The sequence below is a fragment of the Carlito syrichta genome, unplaced genomic scaffold (assembly GCF_000164805.1).
Source record: "Carlito syrichta isolate Samal-C Ts95f unplaced genomic scaffold, Tarsius_syrichta-2.0.1 Scaffold203829, whole genome shotgun sequence".
Classification (NCBI taxonomy): Eukaryota; Metazoa; Chordata; class Mammalia; order Primates; family Tarsiidae; genus Carlito; species Carlito syrichta.
The window spans coordinates 48,039-55,837 of record NW_007147925.1 but is presented as its reverse complement, the minus strand read 5'-3'; the positions used below and the strand labels follow the sequence as shown (position 1 = coordinate 55,837).

Sequence of the window (7,799 nt, the reverse complement as noted above, 5' to 3'; positions counted from 1 at the left end):
GCTGACTTCAGAGGGATGAGAGCCAAGACACCTGGATCGAGACGAAGCCAAAAATGGTGCAGAAAAAGCACAAATGAATACACGAATACCACGTAAGATATCCCCACATACCTAGAACAACCATGAATTAAAAAATAGAGATAACGGCCGGACTCGGTGGCTCAGCCTGTAATCCCAGCACTTTGAGAGGCTGAGGCGAGTGGATCGCCTGAGCCCGTGAGTTCGAGACCCGCCTGGGCAACTTGGCGAGACCTCGTCTCTACAATATTTCAAAAAAATTAGCCGGGCATGGTAGCACATGCCTGTAGTTCCGGCTACTTGGAAGGCTGAGGCGGAAGGATCGCCGGAGCCCAGCAGGTTGAGGCTGTGGTGGCCGGGAGTGGCCACTGCATTCCAGTCTGGGCGACAGAGTGAGACTCCAACTCAAAAAATGAAAATAAAAACAGAGATAACATCAAATGCTGGTGAAGAGGTGGAGAAACTGGGTTGCACACCGTCAGAGGGAGCCTGCAATGGTGTAGCCCCTCTGGAAACAGTTTGTCAGTTTCTTGTAAAACCAAACATGCAAGGCCCCACAACCCGGAGACTGCACTCTTGGGTAAGAGAATGCAAACTGAGAAGTAGAAACTGACGCTCACACAGACACACGCATGGGAATTGTTCCCAGTGGCTTTGCTCATAGCAGCTGGGAAGCAGCCTAGGTGTCTTTCAGTGGGCAAATGGCTGGGTGCTGGGCAAATGGCTGAGCAAACCTTGATGCCGTCATTCAATACAGCACCATTCAGCCACCGAAGCAAATAAACTACTGATGTACACAGCCACTCACTGTGTACAACAGCCACCAAAGGTTGCAGACTAATCCCTCTTCTGGGAACACTAGGGGGAACCCCTCCCAAAAAATGCAATTATGTTTTGGAGGGTGAACCCCTTGTAGCACACGCACATTTGTTCCTCCAGATGTGACAGTCAACCTAAGTTTTTATCTGGAATTTTTTAGAAGGTTGTGTCATGATTTGAGGAAGAAAGGCCCCGAGTTGTGGCAAACAGGTGACTGGTTCTTCCGCCATGACAGCACACCTACCGACACCATACAGAGTCGTCAGCAGTTTTTGACCAAAACCGGCTTGAGCCCTGTGTCCCACCCAATCTCACCCTGAACGACTTTTTTTTGTTTTCCTGGATGAAAAAAGTCCTCAGAGGGAAATGTTTTACCAGTATGGAAGAAGTGAAACAAAAACCGGCAGAAGCACTAAAAGGCATCCAAGTTGATGAGTTTAAAAACTGTTTTAAGCAGTGGAAAAAGCATCTTGATAGATGTATTGCATCAAATGGCGAGTACTTTGAAGGTGACTGGAGTTTAAACATGTGAGAATAAATACACAATTTTTTATAAACAAAATCCAGGTTTTGGGGGGTCCCCCCTCATAAACCCAGCGGAACATAAATCACTCTGCCAAAAAGAACCTGCACATGCATGCTTATTGCAGCACTGTTCACAACAGCAAGAAACATGGAACCAACTCAGATGCCATCGAAAGTGGACTGGATAAAGAAAATGTGGTATTATATATACCTGACAGAATACTATGCAGCCATAAAGAACAAAACCATGGTCTTTGCAGCAACTTGGATGCAGCTAGAGACCATCAAACGAAGCGAACTATCAGGAAACAACACGGAATACTGCAGGGTCTCACTCAGAGCGGGCCCTGACACTGGTCACACCAGCACAAGCGGGGGGCTGGTAGTTGCCGGACACTGTTGGGGAGGCAGGGTGGGAGGAATCAGGGGGACACATGGCAACACACCGGATACCTGGTCCACTCTCAAGGGGGAGAGGGCATGCTAGAAGCCCACACTTTACCTGCATGCAACTTGCTTATGTAGCAGATCCTCACTTGTACCCCACAACTCTAAATTTGTTTTTAGAGGTTGCAGACTGCAAGATTCCACCTGCACAACATTCTCAGAATGGCAAGACTAGCCACAAACAGATTCGTGTGGCCCAGGGACCGTGACAGGGGTAGGGCTGCATGAGGCAGCCTCACAGTGACAGGTCAGTGACCGTGTATCTTGTCGGTAGTGACACAAGTCTGTGTGTGAGGTGAAGCTGCCCAGCGCCCCACACAAACGGTCCTTCAAGCCTCCTCATACAGATTGAAGGAAGCAGACCAGCGGTCAGCTTTCATTGTCTCCTTTTTGTTCAATGTCACCTCTCCAGTGAACCGTCCTCCCCTATTGAAAGTTCCTCAGAGTTCCAGCAAGATGGCATCGGGACAGGTTGGACCGTGAGAGCCTGCGCAAAAGCAAGTGTTCACGAAGACTTGCCGCGAGAGTGGGTGTGTGCCGGTGGGGGAGTGAAGGTCCGTCTGAGGGGAGACTCGGGATTATGCAGCCAGGACTCTCCTCTGGAGGTGGCTGCAACGCCCACCACCCTGGGATTGGAGCCCCCAGTGTGCAGGATTGTCTTCTGTTTTCAGGGCTTCCCTCAGAAAAGCCTGCTGAATACAGCTGATCCTTTTCAGCTGGAGCCCAGCCCACACCATCACCTGTGACAGCAAAGCGCTGGAGCCCCGTATCTGTGGAAAGAGCAGTCGGGGGAGCTGGAGGGGAACCCCACCACCAGTGAGGAAACACTGGCCTGAGCTATTTTCTCTGTCTGGGACCAGGCAGAGACTTGAATTACTCCACCCAGCCTCCAGCCTGGGACCGAGAGGTTATCTCATCAAACTCGGAGAGACAGACACCCCTCCCCCATGCTGGAACAGGCACAGCCATGTCAGCTCTGAGTGGGAGACTTGACCAAAGTGTCAGCAAGCTGGGTGAGTCCAGATCTGATCCACCCTCCTCCCACAATAGTCCTTGGGGCATCTGACCCACCGTGAGAGCAACCCTATCAGTCTGCACTGAGAGCAAAGGGGAAGGGCTGAAGACCAGAACTGAACGGAAGTTGAAGTGACAGGAACTGCCTCAGAGCAAGTTTTGTTTTGGTTTGGTTTTTGCTTGTTTGTTTGTTTGTTCTACTTGGTTTTTGTGTTGTTTTTTGTTTGAGTTTTGTGGGGTTTTTTTCTCCTTTTCCTCTTCTCTCTTTCTGTTCTTGATTATGTTTTCATACTTGCTTTGTTTCTGTTATATTGTTTTTAGACTTCCTGCTTGTGAATGGGTATTTTTGAGGGAAAGTACATCAATAGGGGCGTTTTTGTTGGTCTCTGCTTGTATGATTGTCTACATGTTTTTACTTTTTTAGTCTCTTCTGGATCTGTCTCTTTCTACCTGTCCGTTTTCCCTCTTCTTCCTCTCTCTCCCCACCTTCCTCTCATCCCCCTCCTTCCTTTGTCTATTCTTTTCCTTTTTCTTACCTCATTTTGATTTCAGGGGCAAACCTATTCAGTAAATGGTGCTGGAAACAAGAACCCTAGTTATCCCCACACACAAAAGCCAACTCTAAATGGACCAAAGGCCTAAACATAAAACCTCAAACTATAAGAACCCTTAGAAAATGCAGGAGACACCCTTATGGAAATTGGAACTGGCAACCAATCCCTGATCAAAACCCCAAGTGCCCATGCCATAAGAGATAAGATAGACAAGTGGGACCTCATCAAACTGACAAGCTTCTGCAAAGCCAAAGAAACCAACGAGGGAGACAGGGAGACAGCCCACAGACTGGGAAAAAAATACTTGCCAACTGTATGTCTGGCAAAGGCCTAACATCTATAATCTACAAGGAACACAAACATGCTGAAAGTTAAAAAACAGACAGTCCCATTACAAAGTGGGCAAAAGATACCAATAGGCACTTCTCAAAAGAGAACATACGAGCAGCCAACAGATACATGAAAAAATGCTCAGCCTCACTAGTCATCAAGGAAATGCAAATCAAAACCACACTGAGATACCACCTAACTCCAGTCAGGATGGCCCTCATCAATAACTCAAAAAACAACAGATGCTGGAGAGGATGCGGTGAAAAGGGAGCACTTCTACACTGTTGGTGGGAGTGTAGACTAGTACAGCCTCTGTGGAAAACAGTGTGGCGACTCCTAAAAGATCTAAAACTCGACCTTCCATACAACCCCGCAATCCCCCTACTTAGAATATACCTGGAGGAGCTCAACTTACTCTATGAAAAAGACACCTGCATACATGTTTACTGCAGCATTGTTCACAATAACTAGAACATAGAACCAACCATGCTGCCCATCAAAAGAAGACTGGATTAAAAAAATGTGGTACATATACATGATGGAATATTATGCAGCCATAAAGAAGGACAAAATCATGAACTTCACAGCAACCGGGGTGGACTTAAAGTCTATAATACCAAGTGATGTACCACAGAAACAAAGAATTGAGTATCACATGTTCTCACTCATAAGCGGATCTTGAACAATTATCATAACACTTAAGAAAACAATTGGCCGTAGCAGGAAACTGCCGGGAAGGGGTGGGATTGGCAGGAATGGGAATCTGCCAGTGGAGGGAGGCACACGTCATCAACAAGGGCACCTGCATTATGAACATTTGTATACCTAACCCTGAACTGTACCCCACATCTTTTAAACAGAAAAATTAAAAGTTAAAAAAGAGTTTCTCAGAGTGGTTGCTTAATTCCAAAGCATCTCTATGAAATTGAGTCAATTGGAAAGGAGTGGACAAGAGCAGGTTATCTTAGAAACACAGAGGAAGCCAGCTTTTGGCCTGGAGGAGGCAGCTTGGGTTGCGAAGAAGACCCCCTGAGACCTGCAGCAGGTTTGTGAGGATGACGCTTGTGTGTTTCCAAAGCTCGGCCAAAGACCAGTCACGAGCAATAAGGGGCCTGATGAAACCTTCAAATTCTGGGCAGATGGCACTAAAATAAAAATTGTTCTCCATGACACAAACACGAGACTGAGGAACACACGAAGGAAACCTGCAAAAAGTGGTGCAAACACCACAGCTGTGGCTTCATCCACCGATGTCTTGAACCAGTGTCATGTCCTGGCTCGGCCGTTTCCTGCAGCTCTGGGCGATGTCACCATCTGGGGAGCCAAGGGAGAGTATATGGTGTGCTATTTTTATAACATCCTGTGAATCTGGCATTAATTCCATGCTACAAAGATTTAGATGCACATCTTTGGTAATACTGCAAGGTTGTATGTGATTCTCCTCTTTTTTTGTATGATTTTTTTTCTTTCATCAAATATATACATGCACCTGTTCTAGTTTAAAACGAAAAACAAAAAAGCTAATGAATGACCAGGAAATAAATTCAAATCAGAGTAGCGTTGGAAATACGAGCTTTCTTCTAGAAAGATGTTGGCACCCACCCAAACATCAAGAATAAAAGCTTCTGGAATTATTTCATCCTCACGGCATCCCATTTTTTACCTGATGCTGTGTCTACTCATGTGAGAAATATTAAACAGTGAGTGCTATTCCATGTATCAAAGGCTTTAAAATTACTTTCTGAATTATGTCCGGGCAACATAACAAATCACATTATCAATTAGCTTCTGTGATAGAAGTGGCAATCTGTAATATATTCAAGCATAAAAAAATTGCATAGGTGAAGTCTACGTAACCCTAAAAACTATGAGAAGAGAAGAGAGCCCTTGGAATTTATTGGTAATAATAGGAGACAGAATGTCATTCGAATGGTAGATGGCCCTCGGCGAGAGGGCAGTGGGGCTGCGTGTCCTGAAATCATCCCAGAAACCCCGGGTCAGCGGGCACCCTGGCTTCAGGGCCCTGGGTGCTCCAGAGAGATGCCACCCTGGCTGCGCCCAGCCTCAGCCTCCCTGGTGTCAGGGGCCCATGGGGTTCATCCCAACAGGGGCAACAACCAGCTGGGGGACAAGCTCTGGCCAGTAGCCAGGCCATGACCTCGAGCTCTGTCTTCCCCCGGGAGACACCAAGGGCACCGGGGCCCAGGCCTCCCCACCGCTCTCTGCACCCTGCTGGGGCCTGAGGGCCAGACTCCTACCCCTCACTGCTCTGCGGCCCACTCAGCTTCCCTCCCAAGGACCCTGTCTGTGCAGGCAACACAGAGTCTATCTGCACATACGTTCCCCACGATTTTGCCCAAACAAATGATCAGATCCTGCAATGCCTTTGACGCGTGAACTTTTCTTCCCTGGTTGACTTTGCAGTGGGTTTCTGCAGCACGCTGGTCTCGGACTATCCTTGGGGCCTACCATCAGGACAGGTAGGAGCAGAATTGCCATCCTCCTACTGTGACCTCCAAAAGTGAGGCTGCACACCAAGTAGGGCCAGCTCTTCCGATCATAAAGCTAGGGGAGATTCAGAGGAACCTGGGGCTCAGGGTGCTCCGAGGTACGCAGGTCCTCCCAAGGTCCCCATTTCAGCTCACAGTCCCTGGATCTCTTGTATTTGTAGTCCACAATATTGTGGGCGCTGGCAGGTCCACATGGCCTGCCAAAGCCATGCCTTCAGTGGATGTGCCATTCCAGGTCACGTCCCTCGGTGCTGGAGACTGCCAGTAACTCAGCCACTAACAATAATGAGACGAGTCTTCACTGTTTTCAAACTCAGTAAGTCAGAGAGTCTCAGAGTCCCACCCTTGAGGATCTGTGGCTCACAGCCACTTACGAAAAGAATGCTACTGCAGGACAAGGACACAAAGACATAACTCTATTTTTTAACAGTAATGAATGGGATACAATAAACTGAGTGCTGATGGACGCATCGGAGGGCTGGAAGCATGGGTCCAGACCCACTGACACCACAGAGCAGGCCCAGCAAGGAATGGCGGCTATGACAACATCAGGAAGGCGGGGAGTCAAAACCCCACAGTCCCCACCGCCAGCTCCGTGCTCAGGCCACAAGTGCCTCCGGCGATCAGGAAGTCTCCGCAGCTTTCAGCCCCAGAATGATGCCACACCTGCTCACCCACAGCGGCTGGGTCACCTGCTCAGTGGATGCCTCTCACAGCAGCGCGGCTCTTCCCATCTCAGCCAGCCCTGGAACCAAATCTTTGGCGAGTCCATTTGATTAGTGGAAACCGCCTCACATCTGAAACCCCGGTTGCCAGGGAACCGGAAGTGGGGATGCTTACCTCCTGAGTCGCACTAGCACGGGAAGGGGGGTCAGAGGAAGTCAAAACAGATGAGGGGCCGGAGGACTCGCCATACAAGCCGCAGGTAGAACGAAACGCCTTCCAGAGACAAGCGTAAGGAAACGCTGCAGGAAGGCAGGCGAGGAGCCACTTATCCTGACAAGGAAGATTTGAATTAAGCTCCAAAAGGAGCCGCATTTTTGCAAGCCGCAGAAGACAAAGAGGAGAAACTTGGAGGAGGAAGAACATGCGCAACGTCACTATCGCTCCAACTCTCCTTTCACGGCGAAACGACTGTCCCGCGCGGGCCCGGGGACGCGTCTTGGCGCTCCTGCCCTCTGCTTCCCTCGCCCCGGCCCCGCGGGATATAACGTGGGCGTCGTCCAGAAACCAGAGGAGCAGGACCGTGCTGCTTCAGGTGAGCGGGAAGGAGCTCCCCAAGGGGTCTCAGGAGCAAGCTCTGGAGGCCCTGCGCTCCTCGCAGGAGGTGCTGGCGAGCCGGTGCCGAGAGCAGCCCCGCCTCCAGGGGGGCAGTTCCTGCCAGGCCCGCAGCAGGTGGACGGCGGCGCCCAGGCCCACATCACCCTCGGGCACATCATGGCGCCGGGCCAGCTGCGCCCGCCCACCCCGCCCGTGCTCTCCCTGGGGCCCTCCACCCCCACCAGGCACGCGTGCGGTCGCCCAGGAGAGTTCACGGAGGGGGGCCCGCAGGAGGCGGACTGAGGGACGAGCTGGGGTCCGA

At 50.0% G+C, this 7,799-nt stretch overlaps 1 long non-coding RNA gene across 1 annotated transcript; it reads right to left on the bottom strand.

Annotated features, from left to right (window-relative positions):
• Window positions 1–6,613: 6,613 nt before the first annotated feature.
• Window positions 6,614–7,325, bottom strand: LOC103253138. The gene is made up of 2 exons (XR_503839.1): window positions 7,058–7,325; window positions 6,614–6,974 (listed from the first exon to the last, which is right to left on the bottom strand). It is a non-coding gene; the product is annotated as an uncharacterized LOC103253138 (long non-coding RNA).
• Between the last annotated feature and the right edge of the window lie 474 nt (window positions 7,326–7,799).